The 27001-nt window shown below is 34.5% G+C and overlaps 1 non-coding gene across 1 annotated transcript; it reads right to left on the bottom strand.

Moving 5' to 3' along the window:
• Positions 1–4482: 4482 nt before the first annotated feature.
• On the bottom strand, positions 4483–4554 carry TRNAS-GGA (transfer RNA serine (anticodon GGA)). Its single transcript has one exon. It is a non-coding gene; the product is annotated as a tRNA-Ser (tRNA).
• Positions 4555–27001: the final 22447 nt, after the last annotated feature.

Raw genomic sequence — 27001 nt, 5'->3', positions numbered from 1 at the left:
TATTGTTACAATCTACCATATGAACTTCCACCATGTCATTTGATTTCTGCCACTTCTTTGTGTCAGCAGCGTGGTGATAATGTACCTAATATAATCGCTCAGGTGGATGTATATGTAGCTAACATTTTGTAACTAAATAACGGATTTGTATGCAAAGGAATCCATAATCTTAAGATGTTATTGGTTTAAAGAAATATTAAAGAACATTTAACTTAGCAGGATTTTCGAACATGTGGTGATTATAGGCTAGAATGAAGGAAATAATAACTTATGACGTAAGTTTCTCAATTCGCACCACTCTGTAGGTGCCTAATTCGCACCGTTGCGATATGAGCAACTGTAGCAATTCTAGCCGTACAAAAGAAGGCCCCAATATTGTAATTGAACGAGGAATGCATCAGGTGAGTGTAATATCAAGTGGTGAAAAGGGCGTTAATACAACAAGTGTGTGTTGTACAAGCGCACCAGGTATTTTGTGCCACCTGTGATAATTTTTAAAGGTCAAACAGTGCATCCTTCATTATCAGCTGGTGCTCCTCCAGGATCGTTATTTGTCACTCTAACCTGCCATAGAAAAAAGAGCTGCTTCTGTTATGTCCACCTATACGACCCATTCCAAAAATTTAGAAGCTAGATTATCTCGGGAAAATGGTGTGCTCCTGTTTCAGCTTCTTCGTCATAATACTCATAGGCCCAGCGTTTAGATGTTTCTATCTTCAAACCATTTCAGACAGCTATATCATGAAGCAGTTCTTAGGAGGCTTCGAGATAATCGCGGAGAAAAGGTGACGCAGTTTATAGTCTGAACTGCCTGGTGAAGCACATGGCAAATGTGTAACAAAAAAAAAAAAAACGCATTCAGGAAGTTTAAATGTTAGGTAATTTATGCTCTATTTTTTCAATTTCATTTGAAGATGCGTTACTCTCTTTCATTAATTTTAATAAACTTGTAATTTGTATTTATTACATTATTTATTCAAATACTCAATATGTTCAATATTAAAAGCTTTCCTTCACCCTGTTCCCTGCAGTTAAAGAGGTGCGATTTAAGAAACCGCAGGTGCTATTTAGGAAATTAGTTGCCTAAATGGCACCACTGACAAGTGTTTTGAAAATGTCACTTTAATTAAAAAATATTAAATCAAATTCAAGGATTCCTTTTTACATGAAAGGAAAATGTTCTGGGAATGTATCTCTATAAAGGAATGCAGAAAATAAAAAATGTATTATTCAATAAAAATTATAAATGCTAAAGTGGTGCGATATAGGCAACCTTACCCTATCGAATATATTTGCACAAAATTATCAAGAGTTATATAGGCTACTATACAAATTCTAGACTATACAAAAGTTCTTGATTAAAAAAAAATAACTACAGTGAAACCTGTCTAAAGCGGCCATCTGAAGTTACCTTGTAAAATGGCCGTTTTATCAGGTGGCCGCTTGATTAAGGTTGCGGTTTTTATGAATCAGCATGAAAATACTGAATTTCATTGACTTTTTAGTACTGTGCGCGTACAACAATCGTGCATATTAATGTCAGCCTCTTCCATTCTTGCAACTAGCCTTTTCAAAACTCAATTTCTTCGCCCTCGCACACTTGAACCATTGGTAAACGAAATCATTCACATTACTAAACACAGATTCTGTCTTCTTTTTTTGGCGACCATACATATTTTCCTACCATTCTTTTAATATTTTATCTTAATTATACCGTGTATTTGTGTCCTTCCACATTTCAATATTTCTGCAATTTTTCTGGCAGATGTTCCTTTCTCACTTTCTTCAATCATTTTTCGTTTCACCTCTAAACTTAATAGGATCACTCTAGATTTATTGTTAGACATGATTTCTCTCTAAAACTAACGTCACGGTTCCTCTGAATCAACTGAATGAAAAGAAGAAAAATTCGTAAAAGCTGGTCCAAATAGAAAAAGATGGAAGGAGGAGAAAAAAAAATTAAAAAAATTCGAATGGTTAACTACTGACCTAAAACATACTGTGACATTTTCGATAGAAAACGTCCGTGTTTCAAACCTTCAAAAATAAGTAAGAATTTATAGCTGTGCAGGGTTGGAGTGGAAAGTGACAAAAGAGTCATAAAACAGTAACCGACTAACCCCAAGATATGGAGGGTGTACTGTTGTACACTTAGCTATTGTCCTCGTGATATTGGTGTCTGTCCCCTAACCATCGAAAAAATAGGTCACACAGTATCCGTGAAAAAATTTTTTCTTGGACAGTGACTGTTATAGTCAGGTTCCAATCCAAACAGACCCCGGCCACTGGCCGAAGCATGAGGTGTCCGCTAAATAAAGAGACAATCTGTATTGATCTTATGGCAAATCCAATTGGTTCCAGAAAAAAATTGGCCTTTTGGCCAGGTGGCCGTTTAAATGAAGTGACCGCAAAGGCAGGTTTCACTGTATTAGGTTTTCAAGAAATATTAAAATTGTATTGTGATAGTACAGATAGAGCAGATGTATACGGGGCAGTCAATAAGTTTCCGCACTATCCTGAATGTAGGCAACACACAGAACATAGGAAACAGATAACTTTTCTAGAATCAGGGAAACGTCTGGAATCTACACTAAATAAATCACTTTAAAGGCAGAGAAGAAGACTAGCCACAAGGGGTATATGGGAAGATTCTGGAAAAATCTCAATAGGTTTTTGACATGTTTGCACAAAATCACTGTAGAAACTCAGTTGCTAAAGACAATCTGACACTGTTTGATAGACCGACTCCTTACAGATTAGAACATATTAAGACACTGGAAAAGATTAAAAAACGTGCTCTCAAGTGTTGTAATAATTCACCATTAAAATGAGACACACTCACGGACCGGAGAACGCGAATTCGATTATGCGCAATGTTCAAAACATACAGAGGTGAGCCTGCCTGGAGAGAAATAAAAATAGATTGCAGCCGTCAAATTACTCTTCAAGGAACGACCACCCATATAAATTGAGGGAAAGAAGACAGAGGACGGACACTGGAAAGTTTTCTTTTCTCAATCGTACTATCAAGGACTGGAATGCTTTACTTGCAGACTTACTAAAGGCTTTACCAATAACAAAAAACATATTTAAAAATAGGCTTAAGGACTTTACTAATAGACGGTAGTATATTATACACACTATTTAAAGGGTGTAATTGATACCTTGTTATTTGAAGTGTTCTATCAGTGAGGAAGTGTGTAGTGTCAGTGAAGTCTATTGTGTAAGTGAAGTGTGTTGGTGTCAGTGAAGTGGCTGTGCAAAGTATTCGAACAGTGAAATGGTTAGAAGTGTTAATGAGATCAGTTAGAATCAGTGCAGTGAGTGAGTTGACAGCGAAATAAGCGTAGTGGCGGGAGGTGCTTCTGCAATATGAACCTGTCAGACTTGTGGGTCTTATTAATAAGTATTTAATGAATTTCAATCTTAAGGCATATAAACTTGCAGATGTTTATTTGCTATTTAATAACAATATATGAACGTTTTCGCCGTTTAGGGCATCTTCAGATATAACAAAACATATTATCTGGACCTATAATAGTATATTATGCAAATAACAAGGAAAATAGAGAACAATATATGTGATACATGAAATTCATGAGCTTTATGTAGATATAACATGATACAGGATGAATATTGAGATAATCTTTGAATTTGAACTTAGACTGGACGAATGTTTTATTTTATACATATAGCTCATGTTACAATTAATATACAATGTTTAAAATTTGTCAATGATGTTATTTTTAAAATTTACAATGATGATAATAAAATATTTAAAGTAATCATGGCTGAAAGTTGTCGTAAGTTACAAGATAGTATGCGTAGTTAATGTTCGTGTGTATTGTAATTATTTCACTTAGAGAGGCCGTTGGCATTTGAATGAATGTTGTTTGACGTTGATGACTACTTTACAATTGATATACAGTGATTAAATTAGTCAATGTTAAAATTTAAATTTTATAATGAAGATAATAAAATATTTAGAGTAATCATGGCTGAGAATTGTCGTAAGTTCAAGATAGTTTTCGTAGTTTATGTTGTATGTTTTGTAATTGTTTCACTTAGAGGTCATTGACTTTGAAATGGCTACTCTGATGTGATGACATCCTATTACGTGTTCTCAGGTTTATTGAAGTGTATAAATGAAGAAGCTCTATAAATTTGTATGTACTGGTGTTGGTGTGTTGGAGGCATATTGATATATTAAAATGAATTGTAAATTGTGGGTCTTAGCTCGAGCTTAGGGTTAAGATGCAAATTAGATTTACTTTAAATGTTATTTTAAGTGACCATGCTGCAGTTTAATTTAGGATGCTCCTTGTTATTATTATTTTATTATTATTATTATATTATTATTCTTATTATTAATTATTGTTTTTTATTAGTTGTGTTTATTATTAATTGTCATTATTGAGTGTAATTATGAGAGAGAGATGGAACGGAGAATGATGAGAGAGAGATGGAACGGAGAAAAATTCTCTCCGGCGCCGGGATTTGAACCCGGGTTTTCAGCTCTCCGTGCTGATGCTTTAACCACTAAGCCACGCCGGATACAATCCCGACACCGTTGAGAATCGTCTCAGATTAAGCTCCATCTCTTGGGTTCCCTCTGGTGGCCGCCCTCTGCACTACGTCATATATGTCTATGCACGCAGGACCGAAGTCCATACATGTGTTGAGGTGCACTCAGATGAGTGACTGGTTGGCCGGGGTCCGACGGTATGGGCGCCGTCTTTAAATCACAAAGTGATTTATTACGCATATCATATTTATTTTGATGTACCGAAGTACATATGATATTTCCATGCAGATATTCTGCTTTCTCAGATGATGAGATATATAAAATATAAATATGAGTGTAATTAGTTACGACTGCCATCGGGTATATACCCATTTGCAGTGTGAATACATACATACATACATACATACATACATACATACATACATACATACATACATACATACATACATACATACATACATACATACATACATACATACATACATACATACATGGAGGTAATGATCTTCAGTGACGCGCGCATATATGTTTAATGGTATAATAAATACAAGTGCAGTTCGGAAATAAATTGATTGTACCTTGCATATTAAGCATATCAATTTTTATTTGAAATGGACCTATAGATTCTGAGCATAAAAATGTTGATTTACAGTAAAATTATACTAGCGAAAGGTGTACCTACCCCCATAAATAATATTAAATGGTTGTTTCTGTCTTCTGGTCCGTGTCTCAACACTAAAATTTCATCGTGAGCCTTGAAGGAAATTGGGAATTGTTGCTATAAATTCACGAACAACTCAAGACAATGAAGGAACTAACCGTTCTCTGAGATTTTGTACGTAACCGCACCCAATACTTTGTGGAACGACAGGTGCATTCCAAGAAAGTGTCGATGTCTCAGACTATCTGTCTCCCGAGTTACGTAACTCTCTCCGACCTTTAACTTGAACAGCCAGCAGAGCGTAAATCATCCAATTCAGTTTCTCCGTGAGTGAAGCAAAGAGAGAGAGGGGGAGGTCGCGGTTGTGAAGGAGTGGTTTCTGTTCTTGACCAGAATCCATCCAGCACGTTGCTAGCTGCCTTTGAATAAATTGTTTTTAGATAGTCTGGAATGTGTCACAAGGAGAAGTATCACACGAAACAGCGTAATGTAAGAGTCATTACCGGGGATTTCGGAAACTGAAGTAATAGGTGAAGGTTACAACGAACAAACGGTGTAAGGTTCGTGGAACAGGGATGATTGAGTGGTTCGGCGATTCCAAGAAAAGATCCAGTTACTGCAGTTCCCACAACCGAATTAGAGACCATTAGGTGCAACTAAATATAAGAACTATATCGAAATTGTTGGTCAAAATAATTGAAAATGTTTCCACTGAATATCCACGGAATTAGTTATTGGTGTGCTCCATGAATCTGTTGTATTGTATTGTATATTTATTAACATTCCATGATATTCATACATTGCTTTACAGTTAGAATATGGAACAAGTCAAAAAACTTAATACTATTATAAAGTCTTAATTTATAGTCACATTCTAGATGAAATATATATGTACAGACGAGATTTACAATATATAGTCTACTAGTACAACACATAGTTTTAGTATCAATTTCATGAAGTGTTATTGAATGTCATGAATTCACCTACAGAATAGAAGGCGTGAGAAATTAGGTACTTCTTTAATTTGGCCTTAAATAATTTTATGCTTAGATTTTCATATTTTATATCGTTAGGGAGGCTATTAAAAATTTTTACTGCCATATAACGCACACCTTTTTGATAGCACTTGCCGATGGAGTATGAAAGTCATTTTTTGACGTGTATTTATGCTATGAACTGTTGAATTAGTTACAAAGTTTTCACGATTATATACGAGGAAGACTATTAATGAAAAGATATACTGACAAGCCATGGGCATTATTTTTAGTTTTTTGAAAATAGTCCTACACGATTCCCTAGATTTGGCACCTACTATTATTCTAATTACTCTTTTTTGTAATAGAAATATACTGTTACTATCTGTGGAATTTCCCCATAATATTATTCCAAAACTCATTACCGAGTGGAAGTATGCAAAGTATATTGTTTTTAAGATATTGATATTTACTATCTTTTGCATAGATCTAACAGCAAAACAAGCTGAATTTAGTTTGGGGGTAATTTCTTTAATATGATTTTTCCAATTTAACACATTATCGATTTTTAAGCCAAGAAATTTGGTTGTCGTTGTTTCTAATAGGGATATGTTGTTAATTATTGCGCTAGAAATTTGCGAGGTTGAATTTGGACAGGATTTAAATTGAATTATGTTAGTTTTGTTACAATTTAATACCAATTTATTGACTGAGAACCAGTCACATATTGTTCTTTCATAGTCCTTTATTTTTTCTCATTTTTTAATGACTTAGGCCTACAGCATTATATTGACTATTATTGCTTAGTATTAGGTGACATTTCTTAGGAAAGGATTGAAGAATAAAAAATGACTTTCTTTTTCCTCAAGAGCCAGATATTGCATCTGTATCCGAGTGTGATATTTTGATGATTTTACCACAACCTACTTACTTAGCAAAAACCAAACATCGCAATGCTTGCATGAAAGTTGAAGTGGACCTAAGCTGCATCTTTGAACACCGATCGTAAGTGAATCATATTTTATTACCGTATTGGTTGTATTACACAGTACATATTCATGTTTCAATTCAACACTATTGTTGTGTTCATTTTTATCCTATTACAAATGTTTCTTCTCTAATTATTTTACGTTATGGTAGACTTAAAATAGGTTGTGATAATAAAGATGCATGGTCATATCTATAGTACCGTACCTAATTAAATGTTTCAGTTGAAATTTCGAAGTTGGTTAACCTGTGTTTATGTTGGCTGCCTTGTACTCATGAGAGAACGCCATTAGTCAATTATATACAAATAACATCAAAGTGCGTAATGTCGACTTTACATATCGTTATTGACATGCATATCGATATGCATAGTCGTCTACGTTCTCGGTTTATTGTGAATCAAAAAATTTTCATATTCACGTCCTCTGCTTCTCGATTTCATTCTGGTTCTCGTTCCTGGTTTATTGTGAACCAGCCTTAAAGGCTGGTTCACAATAAACCGGGAACGAAAACGGCAACAAGAACGAGAAAGGAAATATTATTAAAATAAATGTATTTAAATCTGAGGATTCATAATTAACTATTGTGAACGCTCACATTTAAATACATATATTTTATCATTATTTCCGTTCTCGTTCTCGTTGCGTTTCCGTTCCCGGTTTATTGTGAACCAGCCTTTAGATTCATTACCGGGGATTTCGGAAACTGAAGTAATAGGTGAAGGTTACAATGAAAAAACAGTGTAAACTTCTTGGAATAGGGATTATTGAGTGGTTCCAAGAAAAGATATAGTTACTGCAGTTCCCACAACAGAATTAGAGACCATTATATGCAACTAAATAGAAGCAATATATCGAATTTGTTCGTCAAAATAAATGAAAACATCGATGGTCCAGTTCAAAAGTGCGACACGACAACTCAAAAATTGCCATTTTTTAGTTATTCATACTACCGAAAGCCCCTTTCGGAGCTCTTTCTGATTCAGTATTGAGATAAGTCATATTTACAACCAAAAAGAAAAACTAAATAAACTGCTTTAGAAGTAATTATAACTATGGACTTTACTAATTCATTATTAGTACATTTCGAAATCTATTAATAATGAACTGGAAGATTGTGATAAACTCATCCTAAATACTGACTCATTTCTAATTGCTGTGGTTATGAACCAGAACTCTGTTCCTTTCTAGGTGATTTATTTGAAACTTTCAACTGAAGATATCTCAAAACTTATTATTTTTTTTTGTTGTCGCACTTTTGAACTAGACGATCAATATTTCCAGTGAATAACCACGGAATAAGTTATTGGTGGTGCTTCAGGAAACTGTCCTTTCATAGTCCTTTATTTTTTTCTCATTTTTCTTAATGACTTACAGCACTATATTGATTTTGATTGCTTAGTAATGTCCCAGATCACATATAGATTGCTCATTCCTATGTTAAAATCGGTTACACTTTGAAGAGAACAACCGCCAGGATCGCCACCCGTCCGACGTAAATGAACACGAGATGGCAGTACACTCGCTAATGCAATTCAAATGGTAGTTATGACGTGACTCCTTATGTAACAACTAGATGGCAGCATAGTAAACCTGACAAAAGTTGTTACCACCATAACCTATAACGCCGAGCAATCTGGGTATATATAATCTAGGGTAATGTGTGTTGATAATTAGGCCGCGGAACTTCATGCAATTTTATGCTTTTATTGCTATGGCATATTGAAAATGTAAAAGTGGATCTTAGTCGGTCATAGCCTTCACATTCGAATGAAGTCAACTTTGTTTTGCATAAATGTATATTTCCAAGATTTTTCCCTTTTAAATGCATATATATTTTTATTTTGCATAGTTGAATGCATATATATTGGAGAAAAATGGGAGCATAAGGATACAGTACATCAGTTATTCATAGATTTTAAAAAGGCAAATGACTCTGTTAAGAGAGAAGTTTTATATGATATTGTTATTGAATTTGGTATTCTCAAGAAACTAGTTCGATTAATTAAAAATGTGTCTCAGTGAAACGTACAGCAGAGTTCGTATAGGCCAGTTTCTGTCGGATGCTTTTCCAATTCACTGTGGGCTAAAGCAAGGAGATGCACTATCACCTTTACTTTTTAACTTCGCTCTAGAATATGCCTATGGAATGAGATGATGAAGATGAATAATATATGAATCTAAATTTTTTTCTACAGGGAAGAGGAATGGAAATGAACCGTGGTACTGAAAATTCCAACTCGCCATTTGCCTAAATAACTGTGGAAAACTACGGAAAAACCACAGGTTGGTCGGTACGGTGATTTATTTTTGTTATTTTACTTGGTTATTTAACAACGCTGTATCAACTATGAGGTTATTTAGCGTCGATGGAATTGGTGATAGCGAGATGAGGCCGAGGATTCGCCATAGATTATCTGACATTTGCCTTATGGTTGGGGAAAACCTCGCAAAAACCCAAGCATGTAATCAGCCCAAGCTGGAATCGAACCCGCGCCCGAACGCAACTCCGGAACGCCAAGCAAGCGCCTTAGCCGAATGAGATACGCCGGTGGCTACGACATGTGTACTGGTGACCAAAAAGTCGAAGTGACCAAAACACCGAGTGATAAAATTGCAGTGACTAGGTGGTACCAAAGTCTACTATATACAGTCACGAAGCTTGAGTTTTGAGGGTGATAGAAACAATAGACTGTGACGGTTCTATTTTGCATTGCCTGTAATGAGGCGATATTAGCGATCCTAGTGGTGAGCAACTACCTAATGTTTGCATATTTACTACGTATTGAGCTTCGCGACTGTATATACTAGACTGTGGTGGCACAACGGCAGCAGTTTCGGTGACGAGAATACCGCTTCCCATTGAACGAGAGTATTTGATATAAATACCTCTATTACTAACCATGCAATTCTAAAAGTAGAAGAATTTGACCAACTAAATATTTTGAATAACACACTGTTTAAGAAAAACAATACTGAAAAATAATTATTTGAAGGATAATAAAAAAAAAAGAATACACGTGGAAATATCAGATAGGATTTGCAAATAAACCACATTGTTGTAAAAACAGACTATTCCTTTTATATGACATCATTCCATTCTCGGCCAATGAAATATAATGAAAATTTTTATTCCAACCAATGACAGTCATACATCCCGATAGTTTTTGCAACTCGATTTATCACTATCAATTTATCGCATGGTCGTTCTTTTGTTTAGTCAGTGTCGCCAACTGTTTCCTCATAAATCGATGAGCATGAATTCATTAATGTAACGATGAAGTACTGAATAAAGTGAGAAATGCTACTTCCACATCTACATCTTCGTCTTCTAATCCCATGTCAATTTTATCTAAAGAAAATGAAACTCCTTCATTCAGATTTGATAATTGCGCTTAAAAAAATTGTTCATTTAATTAATTAATGCATTAATCAGATTATTTGTAATTATATTATAAGACGTTTAAATTAAATTATGGTTTCAGCGATAATTTCTGCAACTCGATTTATCACTATCAATTTATCGCATGGTCGTTCTTCTGTTTAGTCAGTATCGCCAACTGTTTTCACGTAAATCTATGAGCATGAATCCATTATACTAAATAAAGTGCGAAATCCTACTTCCACATCTACATCTTCATCTTCTAATTCCATGTCCATTGTATCTAAAGAAAATGACACTCCTTCATAACAATTGCTCATTTAATTAATGTATTAATCTGGTTATTTGTAATTATACTATAAAATGTTTAAATTAAATTACGATTTCAGCAGATAATGAAAACGTATTTCTGTTATAATTACAAGAGAAAAGCGAAGTACGTGTAATTAACATTTTTAAATCTGTATTTCGCTTTCCTCAATTGCCATTACTGATTAACATTCAAGTTATTTATTGCAGTAATCGATATTCATCTATTTCGACTTCACAATGTCTGAATAGGTTAAGTATTCACCTAAATATACAATTATTAACATTTTGTGAGTGAATTTTAGGAATATATTATTTACATTTTTATTTTATTCACGAAATAGTCCTAACAAATAATGTCATTCGAGGTCTGAGATTACTATAGATAATTCCATAAAGACAAAATTTATCTGGGAAATCTCAGACCTCTTGTAGCATCACTGTAGAAAATGTAGACTAATTCGTCAGGAGAATGGAAGACTCATAAAAAGAGCAAGGGAAAGATTCATTTACAATATTAATTGGACAATTACAGCTAATTGCGGAACAACCCGAATTCTGTAGTTTAAATTCCTTCTGAAATAATGAAACTTTGCGCACATACGGTTTACAATTGAACTGTGAATGAAATGGTGTATTTCCGTCAATGTACCGTATATATAATATATACATAGGAAAGAATTCGATATTCTTTTGTATAGACAATGTCAGATATTGAAAAATAAAAATGAATGAATGAATGAATGAATGAATAAATAAATGAACAAATAAATAAATAAAACAAAATAAATAAAATAAATAAATAAATGAGTAAGTGAATGAATGAATAAATAGCCTAAATAAATAAATACATTAATTAATTAAATAGGCTATATAAAGAAAAATCGAAGTTAAAAAAAGTTACCAGTGTAGTATATCTATGGTGTTTGGTCAAAACATGACAACTCCAAGAAAGACCTTTTTGAGATAAAAGCATTTTTATTTTCACTTTTCATACACTAATCATAATTCTAATTTACATACAAATGTGAACGAAAATAACATAAAATTAGATGGAGATATCACGGCTATACCAAACGAAAGAAAACTGTTTTTATGTAGGCTGCGCTTTCAGCCCAACAATTCCATTTTTGGAATTATCATATTCTGACCAAACACCACAGATATTAGCCAGAGAAATAGTAATGCACCATATCATTTTAGATAGTCTTAACTCCATACTCAACTTTGGAAAAAGTGATTTTCTATGTCAGACGCATAGATAAATTGTTACTAGAAGTAATAATTATTTATAAATAAGTACATTTTTCCGCATATATTTTGTCAATATAAAAAAACAAGGCCACGTATTTTAGAAATGTTTAGGCTTACATCATTTAAATTTTTCAATACGATACGATACAAATTATATGTCAGGAAATTGAGTAACTAGTCCTCTTAAATCACCACTCCTTTCTGTAGATTCTTAATTGGATGTTAAAACGCAATCACCTGCAAAAAAAAAGTGTTTTTTTTTTTCTGTTTGTTAGTGCGATAAAGTTTTTCTTTAATTTTGAGATAAAGGGACAGATGCTTCTCACCCCATGATCGATTGATCATTCCCTGTTGCCTGTTTTCCGTGACATTTATTTTTTATTTGAAGATGGGAAACTGAAATTCGCAACTCTAAAAATGTATGTTACAACGTTACATTATTTCGAGTTGTAAACAAACAGGCCTATACTTTACCATATATATGCGTATGTGTGCGTAAGTGTGTATATATATGTACTCTGTCGACAGCGACAAATGGCAAACTAGTTAAACCCATTTATTTATTTATTTATTTATTTATTTATTTATTTATTCATTTATTTATTTATTTATTTATTTATTTATTTATTTATTTATTTATTTATTTATTTATTTTATTCTGGTGTAGTTAAGGCCATTAGGTCCTCTCTTCCACAACTCCAGGAATACAAATACAATAATAGAAATAAACAGAAAAAAATACACTATATACAAAATAAAGCTACACAAGAAATAAAGAGAGAGAGAAAAAAAGTACTATAAACAAAGTAAAGCCACACAAAAAATATACACAGGTTGCAGTCACACAAACTTTAAATGAGTGATTAAGTATCATAATTAATTGTATCCTAACTAATTAACTAACATAAACAAGAAACTTGGAATTTTAATCTAGATTAAAAAAGAAAAAGAAAACAAAACACAAATCAATACTTCTAGCAATACCTAAAAACATTAAATAAGACAAAATTTTCCAATTTAATTTTGAATTGTGATAAAGTCCGGCAGTCCCTGATATCATTAGGTAACGAATTCCAGAGGCGAGGTATTTCTACAGTATAGGAAGATGAGTATAAAGACGTTCTATGATGAGGGGTAGAAAGAAGTGCTTGATGTCGGTTTCGAAAAGTTGTAAGAAATTGAAAGCGCGATGACAGATAATTTGGAGTAGAAGTGTGCATGATTCTAAACAGAAGAGGCAGTGAATGTATTGTTATTCGTTCCTTCAGACGCACCCATGAAAGTAACTGGAGGGAAGGTGTTATATGGTCAAATTTACGAGTATTGCAGATGAATCGTATGCACACATTATGAACACGTTGTAGTCTCTCAGCTAAGAGTGAACTTATATTAGTTAGCAAGGAATCGCAATAATCAAAATGGGGCATTACAAGCGTCTGAATAAGATTCTTTTTTTTTATTGCGTTATTTTACGACGCTGTATCAACATCTAGGTTATTTAGCATCTGAATGAAATGAAGGTGATAATGCCGGTGAAATGAGTCCGGGGTCCAGCACCGAAAGTTACCCAACATTTGCTCGTATTGGATTGAGGGAAAACCCCGGAAAAAGCCTCAACCAGGTAACTTGCCCCGACCGGGATTCGAACCCGGGCCACCTGGTTTCGCGGCCAGACGCGCTGACCGTTATTCCACAGGTGTGGACAAGATTCTTTTTTTAGACTAAGTGGTAGAAATTCTTTCATATGGAACAAGGATTGGAAGGCGGTAAAATAAATCCTACCTTCAACAAAATTTAGTATCCGGGAATTTTCCATAGATAAAACACGGCAGGACCGAGTATCATATTGTAATATATTATATTATCTCACATAACACTCATACGAACCCAAAACTCATGAAATTCTGTCTAAATAAATAAGATATACTTCTGCTTTAACATCTGTTTATCTCGAAAACTATTTATATCATGGACAAAAGACTCAATCTTGTTTGACAGCCGCTATATTAGCAGACAAGACCTGCAGAACACGTTTAAATCAAGGAGCACCTGCAACTGGGCGATACCTTCACATCCTATCGTACAAAAGAAGCAAAACAAACACTTACCGATCAGGTTCTTCGAAGGCAGCTATCCAAGCGTTGACACTTTTATCACAATTCCAAAATAGCAACAACTTTGCACAACACAACACAGTAACGTTTCTTCCGCTTTGTATCTGTAGGAAGCGATGTATTCAACACGTAGGCAATTGCACACAATTCACAAATTATTTCTGACGTCAAGACAGAATTGGTATCGTTCGTAAAAATGTCACTTTACACTTTATGTAACTGAGTAATGTGTATTTCATCACTTCAAACGTCACTTCCATGTTTTAACTCGTTAATTTTACACCATAAAAAGTACACTTCAGTCTTAGGTTAATGAAATATTACCATAAAAATAGCGCTGTAACAAATTACTGCAGTTTGTGGATAACCTCTTTGTATACGTAGCTATAAAGGAAGAAAAGTTTTTTTAGTTCAGTATTAACAATATGGTTTTAGAATCTCTCGTTGCTCCATGTAAGAAAAAATCTCTACCTTGGCCTTTTAACTAATGTTACATCACATGCTTAACATCTTCAAACGAAAGTGAAAGTTATCGGAATACTCAAAACAAATGAAACACTGGAGGGAAAAAAAAGAAAGAAAGAAAAGAGACAAGAGAAGATTAAAAGCCGAAGATATACAAAGTCGTTTTCCAATAATGCTGTTCTTGATAATTGTAAAATAAAAAAAAAACGATGTCAAAAATGTAAAGGCACCGACAAAAAGAGTAGGGATCTGTATAGTACTGCAATCAACCGGCAGGAAGGAATGTGTATAGTAGAATGCAAAATCATACTGGAAACTCAGGAGCTAAAAGGAACTGATGATAAAAACCGCCTACTTCATTCCCTTTCGTTTTCCGTCTCTGTCCTCATCCCCCCCACTCTATCCTATCCACCCCCACTCTTTTACTTATGTATGAAGTCTTCATTTAAGCTGCATCTTCCGCCTACATCCTCTCGCATGCGGTAAACAGACGTGGAGGTAACCTAGGCAACAAACCTGACGGTCAGTTCATAACCATCTGGGTAAGACCTTACACATTACATGAGTACACCAGTAAGGTTCAGTTTTTAAAATAAGAAGAAGCTAGGGAAGAAAAAAAACAGTCCTGTAGTTGCTGAATGGAATGTTGTGATTGGACGAGGAGCCCAGAAGTTCCATCAAGTTGCGTGGGATCCCATTGGTCGAGTCAGATCCAGAGAAGGTCGTTAGAAGTGTGTGGTTTCGTGCTTGTTGAGTCTACGAAACTTTGTCGGAAGCAAGCGAAGAGTCAGGATCGTCTCGTCCTACACACAGTGTTGTGTGAAGATGATATGCGTGTTGATTGTACGTTAATGCAGTCAGTTTTATATCCACATTTCGAAATGAATGTAAACAGTGAGTGAATCATGAAAATTGTGCTTGTAAAAGTGTCGAATTAATGAGTCACTTTTCATAGTGATTGACACAACATTTATGTTCCCACATCTATTTGTTATTTTTTCCATAAATGTGACAGACGTGTTTTGAAAATGCAGTGAAATTTAACAAAAAAAAATCTTCGCTTTTCTGAGAATACCTTTTGTGTCGTTGTTTAAGAAATAAAATTCAGTCATTCTTTTACTACGCTAGTTTGCTTACATACGACTTAAATTTATTAGTGATTTACGCCAAACCGGTAACTAATTTAATTAACCTATAGTTACTGCGCAATCGGTTGAGGTGATTATTATTTTAATCAAATAAATCCGTAATAGTTGCTGTAGTCAACATTACAAAGGAAATTTGTCAGTGAGAAGTAATGGGCAAATCTAAATTGATAAGAATGCAACAGAAAATAGGCGGAAATGCCAGAAGTCGATTACACAGAAACCATAATTAGTTACCGGTTTGGTAAACATTATCAATTTATTTATTTTCGTGGTGTTGGTAACAAGACAGTGAAATTTAAATCAACATGCAGTTAGTGTTTCGAGTTGAGTTGAGTTTCTTTTTTCGTAATGTGATGGCATACAGTGAGACATTTTTAGGTTTTATGTTTGAACCTGTCCTAAATATAAGAAAATTTATATTTAGTAACTACGTAAAGGCAAGGACAGGTTAGACCATTTTTTTTTAAAGAAAAGCTCTCGGTTAACAATACGAAGTATAAATAGGGTGAAGGTTGGTAATACTGTGGTACGAGTAATATTGTGATAGTTATTTTTGAGAATTTATTAGAATTTTACTGAGGGAGAGGAAGATCAGTTTTTCACGTCAACGTATTAAGGGAATGTTCGTGGACAAGTTTCTGCACAAAACCGGTCCTTCTCTCGCTCAGTAAAATTGTAACAAATTCTCAAAAATAACTATCATAATATTACTCATATCACAATATTACCAACCTTTACCCTAGATTAATAAATCGCGATTTTATATTTTCGATGTGTAACTTCTATTTTCGACCCACGTTAAGGCGATGAGCTACTGAAATTTCTAAAAATCAATAATTTTTTAGCTAGAGAGTTGGCAATTTTGCTGAATATGCATATCAATGTCATAATCACACATTGTAAATTTAAATATTTTTCTCATAGAAACTTTTGTAAAAATTAAACTTATTTTTTTAATTGTCTTAGTGACAATTATATTTCTAAAAAAAAATACATATTTATTTTTAAATCTATTTTTTTTCTTAAAGGTAACACTGCATATTGTGAAATGGAACATTAGTAATTCCCTACACTAATTTGTTAAAAAAATGTAATTTCTTCAATGTTCAAATTAAAAAAAATATATATTGCTTTACGAATAATTCTGTAGAAATAATACTATGCTAAGTACAGCCAATCAAATGCTGTATTTCACAACAGAGATATTAATGAATAATTATGCCAAGTTTCATCACTCTAGCTTTAACCACTGAGAAATAAAATGAATACTTGTCGTTGAAAATGTAGAAAATTTATTTTTTGAGATATTTAAATTTAAATTTTTGGTTACACATAACTCGTACATTAAAAAATTTCTACCAACTATATAAAAGTATACTCATATTTAAGATAAAATTTTCATGAAACTGTACATTTTACCGCGAAAATTAAAAAAATTATATATGAAATTTGTCAAAATTCGATTATTATTATTATTTTAGTGAATAGCAGTGAGACTTTACCTGCTTTGGTAATATCTGGTAACAGCTAGAAAGATTGAAAAGACGGCTACATTAGCCTTTTATGAACTGATCTTAGGTGAACACCACTATTTCTTTCAGAGTGAAAATGGAGACGAAGATATTTTTAGTGTGTAGAAATTATAATTGCACAATGTGGCAACACTGAAACTTGAAAATAAATACAACTCTGGAGATCGTAGCCCATGCTCTCTGTACGCTGCTTTAAAACTGAATGTTTGTGTCTCAAACAACCACCAACGCATTTTAAAGTATATTTTATTTTTATTTACTTGGTAGAAATCGCTGTACACAGACTAGTCCTAAAATTATTATATTTCATGTACATCATTCCCTGATAAATGACTCGTAGATACTGAATATGAACAAAATTCAGTCCAATAGTTTAGTAGAAATCGCTGTACGGAAATATACTAGTACTAAAAATTATTATATTTCATGTACATCAGCCGCGGCGAAAATGCGACTCACGAGCACATTGTGGCTCGCAGTGCTTTTCTTTCGCTTCCTACCTACAACCCCCACCCTCTCACTCACTGGAGTCAAGCTCCGTTCTATTTGTATTTGTCTCGGACCTGCGAGTGGCGTATCGTCGCAATATCTCTCTCGAAACCATGTACCTCTATAAAAAACGAAAGTTTCAAGTAGGATGGGAGGATGCATTCTTTTGCTTACAATATGATGAAAATATTAAATGTATGATTTGTTCACAAATATTACTAGGAAAACGGTTGTATAACATAAAACGGCATTATAAGTTACTACATGTTACTGATGAAACATTAAAAGGTTAAGTGTTATTATTATTATTATTATTATTATTATTATTATTATTATTATTATTATTATTATTATCATTATCATCTCTGTACATCGATTCTTTTACAGCAGATGTACGAATAATGCGGTTAGATTTTCAATTTAAACTCACAGATTTACAGTGTGACGTTAAATGAAAGCTAGATGTAAGGACTTGACAGATATTGAACTTTTCAAATCTTTGGAAAAAAATAAATATTTGAAGCTTCGTTCTTTCGCTTGCTCTGTTGAAGCCATGTTCGCTGTAACTTACGTTTGTGAAAAATTATTTTCAACAGTGAAAATAATAAAAACCAAATTTAGATCACGACTGATAGACAAATAACTTCGTGATCAACTACGATTGGCAGTAAGTGACATAATTCCTGATTTTGAAACTTTGTCGCAGAAACATTCTGAAGACAGTTAATTTTAGGTTGTGATAATGTGTCCCATGTTTTCTTGTTCATTTCTTTCTTCGTTACACGTCCTAAACATTAACTTCCCCCCTACCTGGTTGGCGAGTTGGTATAGCGCTGGCCTTCTATGCCCAAGGTTGCGGGTTCGATCCCGGGCCAGGTCGATGGCATTTAAGTGTGCTTAAATGCGACAGGCTCATGTCAGTAGATTTACTGGCATGTAAAAGAACTCCTGCGGGACAAAATTCCGGCACATTAGGCGACGCTGATATAACCTCTGTAGTTGCGAGCGTCGTTAAATAAAACATAACATTTAACATTAACTTCCCCTTCGGTTGTCCGCCTCCCTCCGTAGATGCTATGCACGTTGCAGCTTACACAGTGGCTCGGCGCACCATGGCCTTTTCGCCACGGCTGATGTACATCATTCCCTGATAAATTGACTCTTAGATACTGAATATGAACAAAATTCAGTCCAATAGTTTAGCATCAATCGCTGTACACAGACAGACTAGTACTAAAATTATTATATTTCATGTACATCATTCCCTGATAAATTGACTCTTAGATACTGAATATGAACAAAATTCAGTCCAATAGTTTAGCATCAATCGCTGTACACAGACAGACTAGTACTAAAATTATTATATTTCATGTACATCATTCCCTGATAAATTGACTCTTAGATACTGAATATGAACAAAATTCAGTCCAATAGTTTAGCATAAATCGCTATACACAGAGGGACTTATACTAAAATTATTATATTTCATGTACATCATTCCCTGATAAATTGACTCTTAGATACTGAATATGAACAAAATTCAGTCCAATAGTTTAGCATAAATCGCTGTACACAGACAGACTAGTACTAAAATTATTATATTTCATGTACATCATTCCCTGATAAATTGACTCTTAGATACTGAATATGAACAAAATTCAGTCCAATAGTTTAGCATAAATCGCTGTACACAGACAGACTAGTACTAAAATTATTATATTTCATGTACATCATTCCCTGATAAATTGACTCTTAGATACTGAATATGAACAAAATTCAGTCCAATAGTTTAGCATAAATCGCTGTACACAGACAGACTAGTACTAAAATTATTATATTTCATGTACATCATTCCCTGATAAATTGACTCTTAGATACTGAATATGAACAAAATTCAGTCCAATAGTTTAGCATAAATCGCTGTACACAGACAGACTAGTACTAAAATTATTATATTTCATGTACATCATTCCCTGATAAATTGACTCTTAGATACTGAATATGAACAAAATTCAGTCCAATAGTTTAGCATAAATCGCTGTACACAGACAGACTAGTACTAAAATTATTATATTTCATGTACATCATTCCCTGATAAATTGACTCTTAGATACTGAATATGAACAAAATTCAGTCCAATAGTTTAGCATAAATCGCTGTACACAGACAGACTAGTACTAAAATTATTATATTTCATGTACATCATTCCCTGATAAATTGACTCTTAGATACTGAATATGAACAAAATTCAGTCCAATAGTTTAGCATAAATCGCTGTACCCAGACAGACTAGTACTAAAATTATTATATTTCATGTACATCATTCCCTGATAAATTGACTCTTAGATACTGAATATGAACAAAATTCAGTCCAATAGTTTAGCATAAATCGCTTTACACAGACAGACTAGTACTAAAATTATTATATTTCATGTACATCGTTCCCTGATAAATTGACTCTTAGATACTGAATATGAACAAAATTCAGTCCAATAGTTTAGCATAAATCGCTGTACACAGAGAGACTTATACTAAAATTGTTACATTTCATGTACAACATTCCCTGATAAAATTTGACTAGTACATATTAAATATATGAACAAAATCTGACTAATGGCGTAGTTTAGAATGAATCGCTGTACATGGGCGGATGGATGGACGGAAGGACAGATAGTTGATATGTCCAAAAGCCACTTTTGTGAGACAGGTATAGTACACAGAAAAAGTTTATTTCCGCAAATTCCCTAACTTGATTTCTTTTTTTCGGATCACAACAATTTCTCCCATAGCAAGTAATAATATATGCGCTTTGTACTAGATTACTGTACCTTTTCACGTGCCCGCATTACACGTGGCGTTCTGCATCACTTCCATGAAACCATGGTTACGGTATATTATCTGAAGGTTTAAAACAGATAAGCATTAAAAATAGTGAAGATAAAAATTCACATGTTTATTATTAGACTTCTTTTAACAGACACACTTAAGCATATATTTCTGTAATTGTTTATGAAATCGTTACGCTGTTTTGTTGTATTAATTACTTGCATATCTGCAGGACATAAATAAAACGTTGTTTATGTCTATTTCTACAGATATTTGACAACTTATCAAAGCTCAATGACTCTCCACTCCAGTGGCGTAACTTTTTATATCTGGGATTCCCAGCAAAAATGATAATTTGGGTCCCTTTCCTCAGTGCCATTTTTTTTTTCATATTATCATAATTTTATTTTTTACATCTAATTTGTAAAGCTTATACGAGACAAGAATATCAGTAAGAATAGGAAACAAAACGAGTGATACAATAATTGTAAATCAGGGTGTTAAACAAGGCTGCCCTTTATCTCCAACATTATTCAATATATACATGGATAAAGCCACAGAAGATTGGCAGAATAAAATAACAACCGGCATAAATATAGGCACGACATTATTGAAGTTCATGCTTTTTGCTGACGATCAGATCTTGATGGCAGAATCGGAGGATGACTTACAGGTGGCAGCTTATCAACTACAATTAATAATGGAAAAATATAATCTTAAAATTTCTAATCATAAAACAAAAACAATGGCATTTGAAGGAGTTGATCACAGAAGATGTAAAATAGTTTTAAATCATGAAATCATAGAACAGGTATCCTCCTTTAACTATTTAGGCTGCAATATATCATACGTAAAAGAACAAGACGTCAAAAATAAAATGAGTAAATTTCAACAGATGTGTGGAACAATACGAAGGACCTTAAAAAATAAAACACAACGTTCAACACAACTAAAATTTTATACAACGTTAGCTGTCCCACTATTAACTTATGGTTCAGAAAATTGGTCTATAAACCGAACAACTAAAAAGAAAATTGAATCCAGCGAAATGAAATTCCTTCGAAGTGTCGCTGGTCTCACTCTTTTAGATCATCAAAAGAACAAAAATATACGAGAACAACTAAATATGTTTAATTTGACTGAGAAAATACAACAACAAAAACATAATTGGTACCAACATATAAGAAGAATGAATGACGACCGGTTACCTAAAGTAATACTGAACTATGAACCAAGAGGACACAGAAATGTTGGTAGACCAAGAACAAGATGGATAGACGACATAAACTTTGAAGACGGAACAGGCCAATAGGCCTAATCCCTGTGGTTGATGATGATGATGACATCTAATTTGAATGAAACAATTTAACATAGCAAAATTACTCGTTTTTATACAGGATTAAGTGAAAAAAATTAAATGATATAACGATTATATTACTAAGGTCATAACTACACAATAGTAGCCCTACCTAAGATAAATTTAACGTGAAGCTTAGTTCAACAAGCACTTTTATCTTCTGAACTTTTGAGAAGCAATTGACTCAATCAAATCATGTAGATCAAGTCTATCGGCTTTTCACATTCAATACTTCATACACTGAGGGCACTAAGTCTTTCTTGAGTCATGAATTGAAACACTGGGATTCGTTGCACCACAGGTAGTTTGTGTGACTGCTTGGTCAAAATATTGAGTATATTTTAGTCAATTTGGAAAATATTTTTCAAGATTTTTTTCCTTTTACGTTTTTCTGCACCACTTAAATGTTCATAATTACTTTTAAAAGGTTTTTATTGTCTGAAAACACGAGAAAAATGATGAATTAAATCTAGTAGGCCTAACAAGCAGACGTGTTGCTATACAAAACTTCTTTATTTCAATGTGCGTTTACTGTATTTATACTGCGACTACGGTTGGCAACTTAATGACATGAAAATACACCACGAGAAACAATGTTTCCATTCATAAAAATGACTCTGTCACATTTTCAACGTTGGCGTCACTGCAGTGTGGTTGTGGGCGAGTCTATTGAGGCAATCGACGGGGGGTGTATGAGGCGAAGCACTGCCACTTGGATCATTGAATGTGCATTCTCGGGTACAGTGATGGTGGTAATTACCACAGTTTTCCATATGCCAGAGAGTAAAAAGAGTGGACATGCGTTATATAAAATACATAATGTAGGTCTTGAACTGTAATTCGAATTCATTTCCCAAATATGCATCAGTATTGTCGGACCATCGGATCTGTGCCCCTTCAGCGCTGTCGTCGTTCTTGAAAAAGTTAACGCCTGTACTCACTCCATTCCACCCGCTTTCCTCCCACCACGTTAAACAGCAGGCCACGAACCTTGCCGAATAGGGATGTTGCCAAACTTCCGTCAAACGGTGTTATAAATAACTGGTCCTCCATGCTACAATATTATTTATCCATGACCATAACGAAAAACATGCCTTTACTAAATACTTTTGCGTGTGTAAAGTAGGCTATTATTCAACATTACTTTATTCCACTAGTGAGATAAAGACTTTACCTCACAGTTTGAACTTTATCTCACAGTTCATTAGTAGGCTATTTTCCTAGTACCCGGGTACACACGTATACATTTCCATTGAACTATTACTCAAGAAGTTAATATATTAGTTACTAGATGTCACTACCTCTACTTCTTTATTACCATTTCTTAAATATACATACACTCAATCTCCTTCTCTTTTCTCTATCTGCTACGTCGTAATTTGTACATTACATCCATATCTAATATGCATCTTTTTAAAATTTTGTAATAATTTACCTTTTGGGATACGAGGAGACTTGAACCTACGAAGTTGGGTTTATAGGATTTTAAAACAACACGCGTTAGCCAACTGAGCTAAACAGACACGATGATTAATGAAGTTTTAATATTCCTCTTAAGTTTACAGAAGTAAAATGTTAAATTATTTTAATCACATTATTTCCGTGAACACTTCTAAATAATCCCTGAAACTTCAAAAAGACGAAAATACACGTTTAAAGTGAAAAAATATATATTAAAATTATATAATTAATTATAATTTGTTATTTATCCAACGCCTTAGATACCATTCTTTACTAATCATGGCCTCCTACATCATGACCTACCTAGTAACGTATTGATTCTAAAATCCATGTCATGGTATGTGATTACATGAGGACTTATTTTCAACATATTTTCTTTTATAAAACATAATTTTTCGTTATGGTCATGGATAAAATTATGTATGGTACTTGTGAGCGTGATCTTTATTGCACTCGTGTAATAAAGATGCACTTACCTCACAAGTACCATAAATAACTATTCTTTCAATCAAAATACATCTTGTATTTCTACATTTTTTAAACCTAAATCCCATGTCTCGAATCACTTTCCGTAGTTTTTCTCTCCAACCTTGGAAATCATTACTTCTCTCGCAAGCTTCAGCAATTTCTTCAATGTTGAAACTTCTTCCTGAACGATATAAAATTCTTGTATCTTTCTTCTTAAAATACATCGGTTCATATCATCTATAATAATTAAAAGTTCCCTTGGTCTGTTCTTCCCTGGTGATTCTAGCTTTTCATCTCCTGCACAGACTCCCTCTCTCCTGATTTTCTTTATTAGGAGCTCTGACCTGTCTATATAAATAATATAAAATGTTGTATTATTAGTATTAGTTAAGTAAGTAATTTTAATGCATAATCTGATATCAGCTGCTCTTTTCGTTGCCTGATTTATAGGAAACAGATGTTGACCTGTTTGTTTCTCTTCATCGCAAAATGCTATTACGTAGTTGCTTAATAATATTTCTTTCGCCATTCCGTGCTACAGTATTCATGTTGAGTTGACAACACTGGACTGCAAGTACAAATATTGTAAACTGTCCCGCAAGAAGGCCAAAATTGTGAGTAGTGGGGCACAGAAAGGGAGAGAGATAGAAAAGAGAGAGATAGGAATGCAGGGAGAGAAATGAAGCTGAGAAGGAATTAGGGTTCAGTTCGCATATCTTACGGGGGCACAGATCCGATGGTCCGACTATAACCACTGAACGTTTTCGGCCCCCCCCCACCCTGCAACGTGGGGTCTGCGAGGGTGTAAGTTACGCCACTGATCCACACCGATATGCTACTGTCATCTGCAGGTAAAAATATTCCTCTGATTGGGCGTAAGACAGAAATGAAGCATAGATAAAAATTGCCATGTGGAAAGAGACACTCCCACTTTTAGTTTGATAATTCCTGTATAATTATCTACACGACAAAAACCTCCTGGTTATCTGAGCGAGTAATTATGCTACGCTAGATATCCCTTTCACTGAGACTGCACCCCACTCGGTTTCTATTAACGTCACAGAAATGAGACCGTGCCATTACTTCGATAGTGAAAAAAGCAGAGCCTGCATAACAGACTCTTTTCTCAAGGACACTTGAATGCCATTGTGTGTCTTTCGATCCGCCTGTCGGGAAATAGAATATCGTATTGAAACAGACATTGTAATGTTCAGCCCTACAATGTTACAGTACATTTCTGTAGAAGTCTCCTTTTTATTTATTTCTGAGAATCCGTCATTCATCATCGAACACATCGCAGACTATTCATATAATCTGATTGCCATCGTTTTATATAAAGTTAATGGCGGGTAAAGGGTTTCGAAATGTTGACGGAAATACAGGATTTGAGCACTCCCAATACAAATAATGTGTGCTTTTTTTTTTTTTTTTAGCAAGTTGTCTATCCGTGCGTAGTGATTTCTATTTCCACTACAATCACTACATTGATTTTGAATAATTTTGAGGAAAAAATTTTTCCGGGGACGGGTATCAAACCCGGAACCTTAGGTTAAACGTACCAACGCTCTATCAACTGAGTTCTACCGACACCGATCCAACTTTTCCCTTTATATCCACAGACCTCAAAGTGGGCTGACAACCGTCAAGCAACCAACATTGAGTGCACACTAACTCTGTGTGACTTAAATTGTGGTTCTCTGTTAACGAACAGTGACGTGTATTATGCAAATCAAGCTTTCAGGTATAACTCCCTGTAAAGTTGATTTGAGTAATTTTGAGGGAAAAATTGTTCCGGGGCCGGGTATCGAACCTGAGACCTTTGGTTAAACGTGCCAACGCTCTACCAACTGAGCTACCCGGAAACTCTACCCGACACCGATCCAACTTTTCCCTCTATATCCACAGACCTCAAAGTGGGCTGACAACCGTCAAGCAACCAACATTGAGTGCACACTAACTCTGTGTGACTTAAATTGTGGTTCTCTGTTAACGAACAGTGACGTGTATTATGCAAATTAAGCTTTCAGGTATAACTCCCTGTAAAGTTGATTTGAGTAATTTTGAGGGAAAAATTGTTCCGGGGCCGGGTATCGAACCTGAGACCTTTGGTTAAACGTGCCAACGCTCTACCAACTGAGCTACCCGGAAACTCTACCCGACACCGATCCAACTTTTCCCTCTATATCCACAGACCTCAAAGTGGGCTGACAACCGTCAAGCAACCAACATTGAGTGCACACTAACTCTGTGTGACTTAAATTGTGGTTCTCTGTTAACGAACATTGACGTGTATTATGCAAATTAAGCTTTCAGGTATAACTCCCTGTAAAGTTGATTTGAGTAATTTTGAGGGAAAAATTGTTCCGGGGCCGGGTATCGAACCTGAGACCTTTGGTTAAACGTGCCAACGCTCTACCAACTGAGCTACCCGGGAACTCTACCCGACACCGATCCAACTTTTCCCTCTATATCCACAGACCTCAAAGTGGGCTGAAACCGTCAAGCAACCAACATTGAGTGCAAACTAACTCTGTGTGACTTAAATTGTGGTTTTCTGTTAACGAACAGTGACGTGTATTACGCAAATCAAGCTTTCAAGTATAACTCCCTGTAAAGTTGTTTTGAGTAATTTTGAGGGAAAAATTGTTCCGGGGCCGGGTATCGAACCTGAGACCTTTGGTTAAACGTGCCAACGCTCTACCAACTGAGCTACCCGGAAACTCTACCCGACACCGATCCAACTTTTCCCTCTATATCCGCAGACCTCAAAGTGGGCTGACAACCGTCAAGCAACCAACTTCGAGTGCACACTAACTCCGTGTGACTTAAATTGTGGTTTTCTGTTAACGAACAGTGACGTGTATTACGCAAATCAAGCTTTCAAGTATAACTCCCTGTAAAGTTGTTTTGAGTAATTTTGAGGGAAAAATTGTTCCGGGGCCGGGTATCGAACCTGAGACCTTTGGTTAAACGTGCCAACGCTCTACCAACTGAGCTACCCGGAAACTCTACCCGACACCGATCCAACTTTTCCCTCTATATCCACAGAC

Source organism: Periplaneta americana, chromosome 4 (genome assembly GCF_040183065.1).
Source record: "Periplaneta americana isolate PAMFEO1 chromosome 4, P.americana_PAMFEO1_priV1, whole genome shotgun sequence".
Lineage (NCBI taxonomy): Eukaryota > Metazoa > Arthropoda > Insecta > Blattodea > Blattidae > Periplaneta > Periplaneta americana.
The sequence above is the reverse complement of the archived record's forward strand: the minus strand, read 5'-3'. Positions and strand labels throughout refer to the sequence as shown.